This window comes from Arachis stenosperma, chromosome 3 (assembly GCF_014773155.1).
Source record: "Arachis stenosperma cultivar V10309 chromosome 3, arast.V10309.gnm1.PFL2, whole genome shotgun sequence".
In the NCBI taxonomy this organism is placed as follows: domain Eukaryota; kingdom Viridiplantae; phylum Streptophyta; class Magnoliopsida; order Fabales; family Fabaceae; genus Arachis; species Arachis stenosperma.
In genome coordinates this window covers 118,752,361-118,769,850 of record NC_080379.1, presented here as the reverse complement: position 1 = coordinate 118,769,850, position 17,490 = coordinate 118,752,361, and the positions used below count along the sequence as shown (strand labels likewise).

Here is a 17,490-nt window from a genome sequence, read left to right as displayed (position 1 = left end):
CATGTGACGCGGACGCGTCAGCGACGCGGCCGCATGGGACAATTTGTTCCATTGGCACGCCTCCAGCCATGCTCCAACGAAACTCTCTGTTCGTTTTTTTATTTTCTCACTTCTCCTTGCGACGCGGACGCGTTGCGGATGCGGTCGCATCGCGCGGCCTTTTTTTATAAAAATATGCGAATGCAGATGCATGAAGGTACTGATAAAGAGAAGATTTATTGACTAGGAAAAACTAAAGATAGGAAGAAAGGAACGATCATACCATGGTGGGTTGTCTCCCACCTAGCACTTTGCTTTAATGTTCGTAAGTTGGACGCTCCACTAGCTCAATCTTCTGGCATGTGGGGGTCTTCTAAGAGGAAGATCTCAAGTTCCTTATTCTTCTGTATCTTCTCGCCATGGTACAGCTTCAGACGTTGTCCATTAACTTTGATAAGTTCAGAGCGTGAAGGGTGGCTGAGGTGATAAACTCCGTATGGTTCGGCCTTCTCTACTCTGTATGGACCTTCCCATCTTGATCTCAACTTGCCTGGCATGAGCCTCAGTCGAGATTTGTAAAGGAGGACTAAATCCCCAGGTTGGAACTCTTTTCTCTTGATGTGCTGATCATGTACAGCCTTCATCTTCTCCTTGTATATTCTTGAGTTCTCATAAGCTTCTAGGCGAAGGCTCTCCAGTTCTTGCAGTTGCAGCTTCCTTTCAGCTCCAGCTTGCTCAATTCCCATGTTGCATTCCTTGACTACCCAAAAGGCTCTGTGCTCTACTTCAACTGGGAGATGACAAGCTTTTCCGTAAACTAAGCGGAAAGGGCTCATCCCAATGGGTGTTTTATATGTTGTCTTGTATGCCCACAGAGCATCATGTAGCCTGGTGCTCCAGTCTTTTCTATGAGATTTGACTATCTTCTACAAGATACGCTTTATCTCTCTATTTGACATCTCGGCTTGCCCATTGGTTTGAGGGTGGTATGCTGTTGCAACCTTATGAATTATCTCATGCTTCTTCATCAATCCTGTTAGTCTCCTGTTACAAAAATGGGTGCCTTGATCGCTCACGATTGCTCGTGGTGATCCAAAGCGGCAAATAATATGGTTTCTCACAAAGGAAACAACAGTATTAGCATCATCAGTGCGGGTAGGAATTGCTTCCACCCATTTGGAAACGTAATCCACAGCTAACAATATATAAAAATGACCATTAGAATTTGGGAACGGACCCATGAAATCAATGCCCCAAACATCAAAAATTTCACAGAAAAGCATAATTTGTTGAGGCATCTCATCCCTCCTAGATATATTACCAAATTTTTGGCATGGAAGACAAGATTTACAAAACTCAACAGCGTCTCTAAAAAGAGTAGGCCACCAGAATCCACAGTCTAAGATCTTCCTAGCTGTTCTTTGAGGGCCAAAATGTCCTCCACTCTTAGACGATTGACAGGCCTCTAAAATGGACTGGAATTCTGATTGAGGCATACAACGTCTAATTACCTTATCAGCGCCACATCTCCACAAATATGGGTCATCCCATATATAATATTTAGACTCGTTTTTCAACTTGTCCCTTTGATGCTTAAAAAAGTGTGGAGGAAATGTGCGGCTAACTAGATAATTAGCTACAGGTGCGTACCAAGGGGCTACTTCAGATACTGCTTGCAGGTTATCTAATGGGAAATTATCATCTATAGGAGTAGAATCATCCTTAATGTGCTCAAGGCGACTCAAGTGGTCTGCCACTAGATTCTGGTTACCACTCCTATCCATTATTTCTAAATCAAATTCTTGTAATAGCAGTATCCAACGTATGAGCCTTGGTTTGGACTCCTTTTTAGCTAATAAATACTTTAAAGCTGCATGGTCCGAATACACTACTACTCTAGTACCAAGTAAATAAGCTCGGAATTTATCCAGAGCAAAAACAATAGCAAGAAGCTCTTTCTCAGTAGTAGTATATTTGGACCGGGCAGCGTCTAAAGTCTTAGACGCATAAGCAATAACAAAAGGATCCTTACCTTCACGCTGAGCCAGCGCTGCTCCTACTGCCTGGTCGGAAGCATCGCACATGATTTCAAACGGCTGGCTCCAGTCTGGTCCTCTCACAATTGGAGCTTGAGTCAGGTTGGTCTTCAGCTTATCAAACGCTCGCTTACAATCCTCACTGAACTCGAACTCAATATCCTTCTGCAGTAATCTGGATAAGGGAAGTGCTACCTTACTGAAGTCCTTAATAAATCTCCTGTAAAAACCTGCATGGCCAAGGAACGAACGGACTTCCCTCATAGAGGAGGGGTAAGGTAAACTAGAAATAACATTCACCTTTGCTGGGTCTACAGAAATGCCAGTATTAGATACAACATGTCCCAGTACAATCCCTTGTTTTACCATAAAGTGACATTTTCGAAATTTAATACAAGGTTTGTACTGACACATCTATCCAATACTCTAGATAATCCATCTAAGCAAAGGTTAAAAGAATCACCATAAACGCTAAAATCATCCATAAAAACCTCCATACAGTCCTCAATAAGATCAGAGAAAAGACTCATCATGCACCTCTGGAAAGTAGCTGGTGCATTACACAAGCCAAAGGGCATTCTCTTGTAAGCATAAGTCCCAAAAGGACATGTAAAAGTAGTCTTTTCCTGATCCTCATGAGCTATATGAATCTGGAAATAACCTGTGTAACCATCTAGAAAGCAGTAATGTGATTTACCTGACAGGCGATCCAGCATTTGATCAAAGAATGGGAGTGGGTAGTGATCCTTGCGAGTAGCTTGGTTGAGGCGCATGTAATCAATGCAGACTCTCCAAGCGTTCTGTACTCTGGTTGCTATGAGCTCTCTATGCTCATTCTTCAATGTAGTGACTCCAGACTTCTTGGGCACCACTTGTACTGGGCTAACCCATTCACTGTCTGAAATGGGATAGATGATACCTGCTTCCAATAGTCTGGTCACTTCCTTTTTGACAACTTCCAAAATAGTGGGATTCAGTCTTCTTTGGGGTTGGCGGACAGGTCTTGCTCCTTCCTCTAAGAATATTCTGCGCTCACATACATGAGGGTTGATGCCTACTATGTCTGCCAAACTCCATCCAATTGCTTTCTTGTGCTTTCTCAGCACATTAAGTAACTGCTCTTCCTGTTCAGGAGTGAGGTCCTGTGCAATAATAACTGGAAACTTCTGCCCATCTTCAAGATAAGCGTATTTGAGATATGGAGGGAGAGGTTTCAACTCTATCTTCTAGTCATGGGCAGGTTCTGGATTGTCTGGAGTTTGTGAAAATGCTTAAGTATCCTTATTGTCAGGTAATAGAGTCCCTACACTTGGACTTTGTTCTGTGTACTTTTCTTCCAACTCTTCCTGGTGAATTTCAGCTACAGTTTCATCTATGATATCACACTGGAAGATAGAATGATCTTCTGGAGGGTTGTTCGTGACTCCATTCAAATTGAAGATTACTATTCGGCCATCTATTTCAAAAGAATATGTTCTTGAGAAAGCATCTAATTTGAATCTTGATGTCTTCAGGAATGGTCTGCCAAGTAGGATTGATGATGGCTTATCTGAGTCATTGATGAGCGGATGATTTGTATACTTTTTGGCATTGTTTTTAGTATGTTTTTTATATGATCTAGTTAGTTTTTAGTATATTTTTATTAGTTTTTAGTTAAAATTCACTTTTCTGGACTTTACTATGAGTTTGTGTGTTTTTCTGTGATTTCAGGTATTTTCTGGCTGAAATTGAGGGACCTGAGCAAAAATCTGATCCAGAGACTCAAAAGGACTGCAGATGCTGTTGGATTCTGACCTCCCTGCACTCGAAGCGGATTTTCTGGAGCTACAGAAGCCCAATTGGCGCGCTCTCAACGGCGTTGGAAAGTAGACATCCTGGGCTTTCCAGCAATATATAATAGTCCATACTTTGCCTAAGATTTGATGGCCCAAACCGGCATTCAAAGTCACCTCAAGAAATCCCAGCGTTAAACGCTGGAACTGGCACCTAATTGGGAGTTAAACGCCCAAACTGGCACCAAAGCTGGCGTTTAACTCCAAGGAGAGTCTCTACACGAAATTTCTTCATTGCTCAGCCCAAGCACACACCAAGTGGGCCCGGAAGTGGATTTTTATGTCATTTACTCATCTATGTACTAGTTTTTTATAAGTAGGACCTTTTACTATTGTATTAGACACACATCTTGGTAGCTATCTTTGAGTTTTATGCTATCTTAGATCATTGGGAGGCTGGCCATTCGGCCATGCCTAGACCTTATGCTTATGTATTTTTCAACGGTGGAGTTTCTACACACCATAGATTAAGGTGTGGAGCTCTGCTGTACCTCGAGTATTAATGCAATTACTATTGTTCTTCCATTCAATTCCGCTTGTTCTTTATCCAAGATATCACTTGTTCTTCAACATGATGAAGGTGATGATTGACGCCCATCACCATTCTCACCCATGAATAAGGTGACTGACAACCATTCTTGTTCTACAAGCATCTGAGGCTTAGTGAATATCTCTTGGATTCTTCGGAATCTTCGTGGTATAGGCAGGACCTGATGGCGGCATTCAAGAGAATCCGGAAGGTCTAACCTTGTCTGTGGTATTCTGAGTAGGATTCAATGATTGAATGACTGTGACGTGCTTCAAACCTGTAACCTACTGGGCGTTAGTGACAGACGCAAAAGAGTTATTCTATTCCGGTAGGGGAGGGAACCAAACCGGTGATTGGCAGCACTGTGACAGAGTGTGGGCATTAGCTTTCACTGCGCGGATGGGAGGTAGCTGCTGACAACAGTGAAACCTTACACGAGCTTGCCATGGAAAGGAGTAAGAAGGATTGGATGAAGGCAGTAGGAAAGCAGAGAGACGGAAGGGAAGGCATCTTCATACACTTGTCTGAAGCTCTTACACCAATGATATACATAAGTATCACTATCTTTATCTTCTATGTTATTTTCGTTCATCACCATATACATCTGAGTTTGCCTGACTAAGATTTACAAGATGACCATAGCTTGCTTCAATACTAACAATCTCCGTGGGATCGACCCTTACTCACGTAAGGTTTATTACTTGGACGACCCAGTGCACTTGCTGGTTAGTTGTGCGAAGTTGTGTAATGCCATGGTATTGAGCCACCAAGTTCTTGGAGCCATTACCGGGGATTATTTGAGTTGTGAAAAAGTATTGTTCACAATTTCGCGCACCAAATTTTTGGCGCCGTTGCCGGGGATTGTTCAAGTTTTGAGCAAGCTTTTGGTAACATCAGTGCCAAGATCCGGCAACAACATCAAGTTTTTGGTGTTATTGCCCGGGATTGTTTAGGCTGGACAACTGACGGTTCATCTTGTTGCTTAGATTAGGTATTATTTTTTCGAAATTCTTGAAGATGAATTCTAGAGTTTCATGATGATTTGTTGAAATCTGGCTGGCTGAGAAGCCATGTCTAATTTCATTGGACCGAGGTTTCAACTTATCATCACAAGAGCTTGTTGATCTTGCTTTTGGAGCAGTGATCTGCTAAGATTTGGCTGACCTTTGGTCATGTCTAGTGTTTTGGACCGAAGCTTTCTTTGAAAGCTTGGCTGGCTGTGAAGCCATGTCTAATTCCTGGACCGGAGTCTTAGACTAGCATTGCACTGATTCCTGGAATTCTCATTAAGAATTTTGATACCTTTTCCTACTTAATTTTCGAAAAACACAAAAAAATTTACAAAATCATAAAAAGACCAAAAATATTTGATGTTTCTTGCTTAAGTTTAGTGTCTCATCCTAAGTTTGGAGTCAAATGCAAGTTTTTGTTATAATTTTCGAATCCATGCATATATTTCTTTGTTTTGATCTTTGAATTCTATTGACTTGAAGTATTTTGTGTGTCTCATATAGTGTCAGTAGTATACAAACTGCTAAGTTTGGTGTCTTGCATGCATTGTTAATTGATTCCTTTTGCATTTTGATTATTAAAAACCCAAAAATATTTTTAATTTGTGTCTTTTCAAGTCAATGATACAAAGAATTGAAGATTCAGAACATACTGCAGAGGAATTACACAGAAAAAGCTTAGCATTCAAAAATGCCCAGTGAAGAAGGCAGACTGGCGTTTAAACGCCAGCCAGGGCACCTGGTTGGGCGTTTAATGCCCAAAGAGGTAGCATTTTGGGCGTTAAACGCCAGAATGTATACCATTCTGGGCGTTTAACGCCAGGATGGTGCTAGGGGGAAGATTTTGTTTTCAAATCAATTTTTTTTAGTTTTTCAAAATCAAATCTTTTTCAAATCAAATTTTTTCAATCAAATGATTTCAAAATCAATTTCTTTCTTTTTTAAAAGATACTTACTAACAATTAATGATTTGATTGAACATCTCAAAATTGTTGCCTTTTCTGTTGAGAAAGGTTTTATGTTTGAATCATATCTTTTCTTGTTAGGCAAGTCATTAATTTTTAAAATCATATCTTTTCAAATTGTTTTCAAATCATATCTCTTAAAATTGTTTTCAAATCATATCTTCTCAATCACATCTTTTTAAAACCATAACTTTTCAATTAAATCTTTTTAACCACATCTTTTTCAAAATAGTTTTCAATCAAATCTTTTTAATTTCTAATTTAAAAAAGCTTTTTCAAAAATCACTTGATTTCTTTTCCACTTTGATTTTCGAAAATTAGTTGATGTTTTTCAAAAATGTTTTCAAAATATTTTAATTAATTTTCGAAAATCTTCTTCCCTCCTTCCCACATCCTTCTATTTATGGAGTACCACTCCTTCTAAATGCACAATTCGAACCTTATCTAATTAAAGTTCGAATACTCCTTCTCCTTCTTCTTTCTATTTCTCTTTTCCTCTGACATTTCAAGGAATCTCTATACTGTGACATAGAGGATTCCACACTTTCTGTTTCTCTTCTCTTTCATATGAGCAGGAGCAGAGACAAAGGCATTCTTGTTGAAGCTGACCCTGAACCTGAAAGGACCTTGAAGAGAAAGCTAAGAGAAGCCAAAACACAACTCTCTTTAGAGCACCTGACCGAATTCTTCAAGGAAGAAGAACAAATGGCAGCCGAAAACAACAACAATGCCAACAATGCAAGGAAGGTGCTGGGTGACTTCACTGCACCTACTCCTGATTTTTATGGGAGAAGCATCTCTATCCCTGCCATTGGAGCAAACAACTTTGAGCTTAAGCCTCAATTAGTTTCTCTAATGCAACAGAATTGCAAGTTTCATGGACTTCCAATGGAAGATCCTCATCAGTTTTTAGCTGAGTTCTTGCAAATCTGTGACACAGTCAAGACTAATGGGGTTAACCCTGAGGTCTATAGACTGATGCTATTCCCTTTTGCTGTGAGAGACAGAGCTAGAATATGGTTGGACTCTCAACCTAAAGAAAGCCTGGACTCTTGGGAAAAGCTAGTCAATGCCTTCTTGGCAAAGTTCTTTCCACCACAAAGATGGAGTAAGCTTAGAGTGGAAGTCCAAACCTTCAGACAGAAGGATGGAGAATCCCTCTATGAAGCTTGGGAAAGATACAAACAATTGATCAGAAGATGTCCCTCAGACATGCTTTCTGAATGGAGCATCATAGGTATTTTCTATGATGGTCTCTCTGAACTATCCAAGATGTCTTTGGATAGCTCTGCTGGAGGATCTCTTCATCTGAAGAAGACGCCTGCAGAAGCTCAAGAATTGATTGAAATGGTTGCAAATAACCAATTCATGTACACTTCTGAAAGGAATCCTGTGAACAATGGGACTAGTCAGAAGAAAGGAGTTCTTGAAATTGACACTCTGAATGCCATTTTGGCTCAGAATAAAATATTGACTCAACAAGTCAATCTGATTTCTCAAAGTCTGTCTGGAATGCAAAATGCACCAAACAGTACTAAGGATGCTTCATCTGAGGAAGAAGCTTATGATCCTGAGAACCCTTCCATGGAAGAGGTGAATTCCCTAGGAGAACCCTATAGAAACACCTACAATTCTTCATGGAGAAATCACCCCAATTTCTCATGGAAGAATCAAGAGAGACCTCAACAAGGTTTCAATAATAATGGTGGAAGAAACAGGTTTAGCAATGGCAAGCCTTTTCCATCATCTTCTCAGCAACAGACAGAGAGTTCTAAGCAGAATACTTCTGACTTAGCAACAATGGTCTCTGATCTAATAAAGACCACTCAAAGTTTCATGAATGAAACAGGGTCCTCCATCAGAAATTTGGAAGGACAAGTGGGTCAGCTGAGCAAGAAAGTTACTGAACTCCCTCCTAGCACTCTCCCAAGTAATACAGAAGAAAATCCAAAAGGAGAGTGCAAAGCCATAGACATGGCCGAATATGGAGAGGAAAGAGAGGAGGAGGACGCCACTGAGGAAGACCTCAGTGGGCGTGTACCAATCTCCTCTGAGTTCCTCAATGAGGAACAATGGGAATCTGAGGCTCAAAATGAGACCATAGAGATTCCATTGGACTTACTTCTGCCATTCATGAGCTCTGATGAGTATTCTTCCTCTGAAGAGGATGAGTATGTCACTGAAGAGCAAGTTGCTAAATACCTTGGAGCAATCATGAAACTGAATGACAAGTTATTTGGAAATGAGACTTGGGAGGATGAACCACCCTTGCTCACCAAAGAACTGAATGACTTGTCTAGGCAGAAACTGCCTCAAAAGAGGCAAGATCCTGGGAAGTTTTCTATACCTTGTACCATAGGCACCATGACCTTCAAGAAGGCCTTGTGTGACTTGGGGTCAAGTGTAAACCTCATGCCCCTCTCTGTAATGGAGAAATTAGGGATCTTTGAGGTGCAAGCTGCAAAAATCTCACTAGAGATGGCAGACAACTCAAGAAAACAAGCCTATGGACTTATAGAGGATGTTCTGGTTAAGGTTGAAGACCATTACATTCCTACTGATTTCATAGTCCTAGAGACTGGGAAGTGCATGGATGAATCCATCATCCTTGGCAGACCCTTCCTAGCCACAGCAAAGGCTGTGATTGATGTTGATAGAGGAGAGTTGATCATTCAAGTGAATGAAGAATCCTTGGTGTTTAAGGCCCAAGGATATCCCTCTATCATCATGGAGAAGAAGCATGAAGAGCTTCTCTCAAAACAGAGCCAAGCAGAGCCCCCACAGTCAAACTCTAAGTTTGGTGTTGGGAGGCCACAACCAAACTCTAAGTTTGGTGTTGAACCCCCACATTCAAACTCTAAGTTTGGTGTTGGGAGGTCCCAACACGGTTCTGAACAGCCCTGAGGCTCCATGAGAGTCCTCTGTCAAGCTAATGACAGTAAAGAAGCGCTTGTTGGAGGCAACCCAATGTTTTATAATTAATTATTTTCTTATTTTATCTTTTTTGTAGGTTGATGATCATAAGAAGTCACAAAAACAATGAAAAAAGCAAAAACAAAATGAAAAACAGGAAGAAAAACAGCACACCCTGGAGAAGAAGAAGCTGGCGTTCAAACGCCAGTAATGCTAGCTGTTGGGCGTTTAACGCCCAGTCTGGCACCATTCTGGGCTTTTAACGCCAGAAAGGGGCACCAGACTGGCGTTAAACGCCAGTAAAGGGTAAAAACCTGGCGTTAAACGCCAGGAATGGGCACCAGCCCGGCGTTTAACGCCAGAAAAGGCTCAAAACGTGGATTTTGATGCCATTTGGTGCAAGGATGCCTTTTCCTTGACACTACAGGATCTGTGGACCCCACAGGACCCTACCATCACTCTCTCTCTTCTTCCCCCATTCACCAATCACCTCAACACCTCTTCCCCAAAAACCCCTCACCTATCAAATCCCATCTTTCTCTTCACCACTCACATCCATCCTTCATAAAACCCCACCAACCTCACCCTTCAAATTCAAACCACTTTCCCTCCCAAGCCCACCCTCAAATGGCCGAACCCTCACCCCCCTCTCTCCTATAAATACCCTTCTCCAACCCTTCATTTTCACACAACCTAAACACCCTTTCTTACCCTTCTAGGCCGAATACACCACCATCTCCCTCTTCCTCATTTCTTCTTCTTCTACTCTCTTCTTTCTTCTTTTGCTCGAGGACGAGCAAACATTTTAAGTTTGGTGTGGTGAAAGCGTTGCTTTTTCATAACCATTTATGGCATCCAAGGCCGGAGAAACCTCTAGAAAGAGGAAAGGGAAGGCAAAGGCTTCCACCTCCGAGTCATGGGAGATGGATAGATTCCTCTCAAGGGTGCATCAAGACCACTTCTATGAAGTTGTGGCCTTGAAGAAGGTGATCCCCGAAGTCCCCTTTTCACTCAAAAAGGGTGAATATCCGGAGATCCGCCATGAGATCCGAAGAAGAGGTTGGGAAGTACTTACCAACCCCATTCAACAAGTCGGAATCTTGATGGTTCAAGAGTTCTATGCCAATGCATGGATCACCAAGAACCATGACCAAAGTGTGAACCCGGATCCAAAGAATTATCTTACTATGGTTCGGGGGAAATACTTGGATTTTAGTCCGGAAAGTGTGAGGGTGGCGTTCAACTTGCCTATGATGCAAGGAGATGAGCATCCTTACACTAGAAGGGTCAACTTTGATCAAAGGTTGGACCAAGTCCTCACAGTCATATGTGAAGAGGGCGCACAATGGAAGCAAGATTCAAGAGGAAAGCCGGTCCAATTGAGAAGGCATGACCTCAAACCCATGGCTAGAGGATGGTTAGAGTTCATACAACGCTCAATCATTCCCACTAGCAACCGGTCCGAAGTTACCATAGACCGGGCCATCATGATTCATAGCATCATGATTGGAGAAGAAATAGAGGTTCATGAGGTTATAGCCCAAGAACTCTATAGGGTGGCGGACAAGACCTCCACCTTGGCAAGGTTAGCCTTTCCTCACCTCATTTGTCACCTCTGTTATTCAGTGGGAGTTGACATAGAGGGAGACATCACCATTGATGAGGACAAGCCCATCACTAAGAAAAGGATGGAGTACACAAGAGATCCCACTCATCATGAGATCCCTGAGATTCCTCAAGGGATGAATTTTCCTCCACAAGACTATTGGGGGCAACTAAACACCTCCCTAGGAGAGTTGAGTTCCAATATGGGACAACTAAGGGTGGAGCACCAAGAACACTCCATTCTCCTCCATGAAATTAGAGAAGAACAAAGAATCATGAGAGAGGAGCAACAAAGGCAAAGAAGAGACATTGAGGAGCTCAAGCACTCCATAGGACCTTCAAAAGCAAGGAAGAGCCGCCATCACTGAGGTGGACCCATTCCTTGATTTCCTTGTTCTCTATTCTCATGTTTTTCGATTTTTATGCTTTATGTTATCCATGCTTGTGTCTTGTGATCATTAGTGTCTTAGTGTCTATGCCTTAAAGTTATGAATGTCCTATGAATCCATCACCTTTCTTGAATAAAAATGTGCTTAATTGAAAAAGGAAGAATTGCATGAATTTTGAATTTTATAATAGTTTAATTATTTTGATGTGGTGGCAATATTTTTGTTCTCTGAATGTATGCTTAAACAGTGCATATGTATCTTGAATTTGTGGCTCATGAATGTTGGCTCTTGAAAGAATGATGAAAAAGGAGACATGTTATTGAGGATCTGAAAAATCAATAAAATGATTCTTGAAGCAAGAAAAAGCATTGCTATTCAAAAAAAAAAAAAAAAAAAAACCGAAAAAAAAAAAAGAAAACGAAAAAAAAATAAGAGTTGTGATCCAAGGCAAATAAGAGTGTGCTTAAGAACCCTGGACACCTCTAATTGGGGACTTTAGCAAAGCTAAGTCACAATCTGAAAAGGTTCACCCAATTATGTGTCTGTGGCATGTATGTATCCGGTGGTAATACTGGAAAGACAGAGTGCTTTGGGCCACAGCCAAGACTCAATAAATAGCTATGTTCAAGAATCATCATACTTTACTAGGAGAATCATTAACACTATCTGGATTCTAAGTTCCTAAAGAAGCCAACCATTCTGAATTTCAAAGGATAGATTGAGATGCCAAAACTGCTCAGAGGCAAAAAGTTAAAAGCCCCGCTCATCTAATTAATACTGATCTTCACAGATGTTTTTGGAATTCATTGCATATTCTCTTCCTTTTATCTTATTTGATTTTCAGTTGCTTGGGGACAAGCAACAATTTAAGTTTGGTGTTGTGATGAGCGGATGATTTGTATACTTTTTGGCATTGTTTTTAGTATGTTTTTGATATGATCTAGTTAGTTTTTAGTATATTTTTATTAGTTTTTAGTTAAAATTCACTTTTCTGGACTTTACTATGAGTTTGTGTGTTTTTCTGTGATTTCAGGTATTTTCTGGCTGAAATTGAGGGACCTGAGCAAAAATCTGATTCAGAGACTCAAAAGGACTGCAGATGCTGTTAGATTCTGACCTCCCTGCACTCGAAGCGGATTTTCTGGAGCTACAGAAGCCCAATTGGCGCGCTCTCAACGGCGTTGGAAAGTAGACATCCTGGGCTTTTCAGCAATATATAATAGTCCATACTTTGCCCAAGATTTGATGGCCCAAACCGGCATTCAAAGTCACCTCAAGAAATCCCAGCGTTAAACGCTGGAACTGGCACCTAATTGGGAGTTAAACGCCCAAACTGGCACCAAAGCTGGCGTTTAACTCCAAGGAGAGTCTCTACACGAAATTTCTTCATTGCTCAGCCCAAGCACACACCAAGTGGGCCCGGAAGTGGATTTTTATGTCATTTACTCATCTATGTACTAGTTTTCTATAAGTAGGACCTTTTACTATTGTATTAGACACACATCTTGGTAGCTATCTTTGAGTTTTATGCTATCTTAGATCATTGGGAGGCTGGCCATTCGGCCATGCCTAGACCTTATGCTTATGTATTTTTCAACGGTGGAGTTTCTACACACCATAGATTAAGGTGTGGAGCTCTGCTGTACCTCGAGTATTAATGCAATTACTATTGTTCTTCCATTCAATTCCGCTTGTTCTTTATCCAAGATATCACTTGTTCTTCAACATGATGAAGGTGATGATTGACGCCCATCACCATTCTCACCCATGAATAAGGTGACTGACAACCATTCTTGTTCTACAAGCATCTGAGGCTTAGTGAATATCTCTTGGATTCTTCGGAATCTTCGTGGTATAGGCAGGACCTGATGGCGGCATTCAAGAGAATCCGGAAGGTCTAACCTTGTCTGTGGTATTCTGAGTAGGATTCAATGATTGAATGACTGTGACGTGCTTCAAACCTGTAACCTACTGGGCGTTAGTGACAGACGCAAAAGAGTTATTCTATTCCGGTAGGGGAGGGAACCAAACCGGTGATTGGCAGCACTGTGACAGAGTGTGTGCATTAGCTTTCACTGCGCGGATGGGAGGTAGCTGCTGACAACAGTGAAACCTTACACGAGCTTGCCATGGAAAGGAGTAAGAAGGATTGGATGAAGGCAGTAGGAAAGCAGAGACGGAAGGGAAGGCATCTTCATACACTTGTCTGAAGCTCTTACACCAATGATATACATAAGTATCACTATCTTTATCTTCTATGTTATTTTCGTTCATCACCATATACATCTGAGTTTGCCTGACTAAGATTTACAAGATGACCATAGCTTGCTTCAATACTAACAATCTCCGTGGGATCGACCCTTACTCACGTAAGGTTTATTACTTGGACGACCCAGTGCACTTGCTGGTTAGTTGTGCGAAGTTGTGTAATGCCATGGTATTGAGCCACCAAGTTCTTGGAGCCATTACCGGGGATTATTTGAGTTGTGAAAAAGTATTGTTCACAATTTCGCGCACCAAATTTTTGGCGCCGTTGCCGGGGATTGTTCAAGTTTTGAGCAAGCTTTTGGTAACATCAGTGCCAAGATCCGGCAACAACATCAAGTTTTTGGTGTTATTGCCCGGGATTGTTTAGGCTGGACAACTGACGGTTCATCTTGTTGCTTAGATTAGGTATTATTTTTTCGAAATTCTTGAAGATGAATTCTAGAGTTTCATGATGATTTGTTGAAATCTGGCTGGCTGAGAAGCCATGTCTAATTTCATTGGACCGAGGTTTCAACTTATCATCACAAGAGCTTGTTGATCTTGCTTTTGGAGCAGTGATCTGCTAAGATTTGGCTGACCTTTGGTCATGTCTAGTGTTTTGGACCGAAGCTTTCTTTGAAAGCTTGGCTGGCTGTGAAGCCATGTCTAATTCCTGGACCGGAGTCTTAGACTAGCATTGCACTGATTCCTGGAATTCTCATTAAGAATTTTGATACCTTTTCCTACTTAATTTTCGAAAAACACAAAAAAATTTACAAAATCATAAAAAGACCAAAAATATTTGATGTTTCTTGCTTAAGTTTAGTGTCTCATCCTAAGTTTGGAGTCAAATGCAAGTTTTTGTTATAATTTTCGAATCCATGCATATATTTCTTTGTTTTGATCTTTGAATTCTATTGACTTGAAGTATTTTGTGTGTCTCATATAGTGTCAGTAGTATACAAACTGCTAAGTTTGGTGTCTTGCATGCATTGTTAATTGATTCCTTTTGCATTTTGATTATTAAAAACCCAAAAATATTTTTAATTTGTGTCTTTTCAAGTCAATGATACAAAGAATTGAAGATTCAGAACATACTGCAGAGGAATTACACAGAAAAAGCTTAGCATTCAAAAATGCCCAGTGAAGAAGGCAGACTGGCGTTTAAACGCCAGCCAGGGCACCTGGTTGGGCGTTTAACGCCCAAAGAGGTAGCATTTTGGGCGTTAAACGCCAGAATGTATACCATTCTGGGCGTTTAACGCCAGGATGGTGCTAGGGGGAAGATTTTGTTTTCAAATCAATTTTTTTTAGTTTTTCAAAATCAAATCTTTTTCAAATCAAATTTTTTCAATCAAATGATTTCAAAATCAATTTCTTTCTTTTTTAAAAGATACTTACTAACAATTAATGATTTGATTGAACATCTCAAAATTGTTGCCTTTTCTGTTGAGAAAGGTTTTATGTTTGAATCATATCTTTTCTTGTTAGGCAAGTCATTAATTTTTAAAATCATATCTTTTCAAATTGTTTTCAAATCATATCTCTTAAAATTGTTTTCAAATCATATCTTCTCAATCACATCTTTTTAAAACCATAACTTTTCAATTAAATCTTTTTAACCACATCTTTTTCAAAATAGTTTTCAATCAAATCTTTTTAATTTCTAATTTAAAAAAGCTTTTTCAAAAATCACTTGATTTCTTTTCCACTTTGATTTTCGAAAATTAGTTGATGTTTTTCAAAAATGTTTTCAAAATATTTTAATTAATTTTCGAAAATCTTCTTCCCTCCTTCCCACATCCTTCTATTTATGGAGTACCACTCCTTCTAAATGCACAATTCGAACCTTATCTAATTAAAGTTCGAATACTCCTTCTCCTTCTTCTTTCTATTTCTCTTTTCCTCTGACATTTCAAGGAATCTCTATACTGTGACATAGAGGATTCCACACTTTCTGTTTCTCTTCTCTTTCATATGAGCAGGAGCAGAGACAAAGGCATTCTTGTTGAAGCTGACCCTGAACCTGAAAGGACCTTGAAGAGAAAGCTAAGAGAAGCCAAAACACAACTCTCTTTAGAGCACCTGACCGAATTCTTCAAGGAAGAAGAACAAATGGCAGCCGAAAACAACAACAATGCCAACAATGCAAGGAAGGTGCTGGGTGACTTCACTGCACCTACTCCTGATTTTTATGGGAGAAGCATCTCTATCCCTGCCATTGGAGCAAACAACTTTGAGCTTAAGCCTCAATTAGTTTCTCTAATGCAACAGAATTGCAAGTTTCATGGACTTCCAATGGAAGATCCTCATCAGTTTTTAGCTGAGTTCTTGCAAATCTGTGACACAGTCAAGACTAATGGGGTTAACCCTGAGGTCTATAGACTGATGCTATTCCCTTTTGCTGTGAGAGACAGAGCTAGAATATGGTTGGACTCTCAACCTAAAGAAAGCCTGGACTCTTGGGAAAAGCTAGTCAATGCCTTCTTGGCAAAGTTCTTTCCACCACAAAGATAGAGTAAGCTTAGAGTGGAAGTCCAAACCTTCAGACAGAAGGATGGAGAATCCCTCTATGAAGCTTGGGAAAGATACAAACAATTGATCAGAAGATGTCCCTCAGACATGCTTTCTGAATGGAGCATCATAGGTATTTTCTATGATGGTCTCTCTGAACTATCCAAGTTTTGGAAATAGAATGGGGGTGGTGTTTCCTGCAGTGTCTGTGCCTTTTGGTGCTTCCTCCTGTGGTTGAGCTTCTTCTTTCTCTGCTATGTCCTGTATGTCCTCTTCCTCTTCAACATCTTCTAATTCTACTACCTCTTCAGTTGAGGCGTGTTCTGGTGAGCTTGGCTCCTCCTGATTTCTCTCCTACAGTGTGGTTCCAGACCTTAGGGTGATGGCATTAATACCACCCTTTGGGTTGGGTAATGGTTGAGAGGGGAGTCCACCAGAGCTTGAGGACTGGTTGTTGGAGTTGTTCATTGATCCAATCTGTGAGACAAGGGCTTGCAAAAGTAGAATTCAAACCATTCAGAGTAGAAGTAAGGTTGTTTTCCATGGCTTGTTGCCTCTGATCAATAGCTTGTAGTAATTCATCATTAGGAGATGAAGAGGGGTATGTGATCTGAGAGGTCTGCTGAGATGCTTGAGATTGTCTCAAATGAGGTGCTCTGTAGGACTGAGTATGATTCTGCTGCCTGAAATTATTATTGTTATTCCACCTCTGATTTCCATTGTTATCTCTGCCTCCTCTGTTAGAATTGTCCCTCCAACCCAGGTTAGAATTGTCTCTCCAGCCTTGGTTAGAGTTATCCTGCCATCCTTGATTATAGTTGCAACCTTGATTGTACCCTTGATTGGGGCGGTCATGAAAATTGTGAGTGGCTGCTACAGTATTGTCTTCTGGTTGGAGCTGCGGACACTCATCGGTATAGTGACTGTAATCTGCACAGATGCCGCACACTCTTTGTGGAACTAACTACTGGCTGTGCTGTGGTGGAAAAGGCTAAACTTGCTGAGGTTGTTGTTAATTCAGTTGCATCTGCTTCAGCAAGTTAGTCATTTCATATAGACTCTGGGCTATAGCAGTAGTCTCTGTATTAGTGGATACCTTAACAACAGCTCTTGACCGACTTTGTCTCTGCCTATGATTCCTAGTAGAGTCAGCTAAGTCTCTGATCAATTGCCATGCTTCGTCCGTAGTCTTGTACTTTTTCATAGAACCATTGCAAGCACCTTCCAGTGTGGTCCTATCTTGAGATCTCAGACCCTGTATAAAATAACCCAGCAAAACTATCTTGTCAATCATATGATGGGGACATGCATCTCGAAGTGTATTGAAGCGTTCCAAGTATTCATAGAGGGTCTCAGATTCATCCTGAACGATCATAGACATGTCCGTCCTTAGCTTATCAGTAACTTCAGCTGGAAAGAATTTATCCAGAAATTCTCTCCTAAGTGTATCCCAGTTGGAAACAGTTTCTCT

The 17,490-nt window shown here is 40.7% G+C and overlaps 2 non-coding genes across 2 annotated transcripts; both read right to left on the bottom strand.

Annotated features, from left to right (window-relative positions):
• Nucleotides 1–7,461: 7,461 nt before the first annotated feature.
• On the bottom strand, nucleotides 7,462–7,569 carry LOC130972143 (small nucleolar RNA R71). The gene has a single exon (XR_009083339.1). It is a non-coding gene; the product is annotated as a small nucleolar RNA R71 (small nucleolar RNA).
• An 8,456-nt stretch (nucleotides 7,570–16,025) lies between these two features.
• On the bottom strand, nucleotides 16,026–16,133 carry LOC130972142 (small nucleolar RNA R71). Its single transcript, XR_009083338.1, has one exon. It is a non-coding gene; the product is annotated as a small nucleolar RNA R71 (small nucleolar RNA).
• Nucleotides 16,134–17,490: the final 1,357 nt, after the last annotated feature.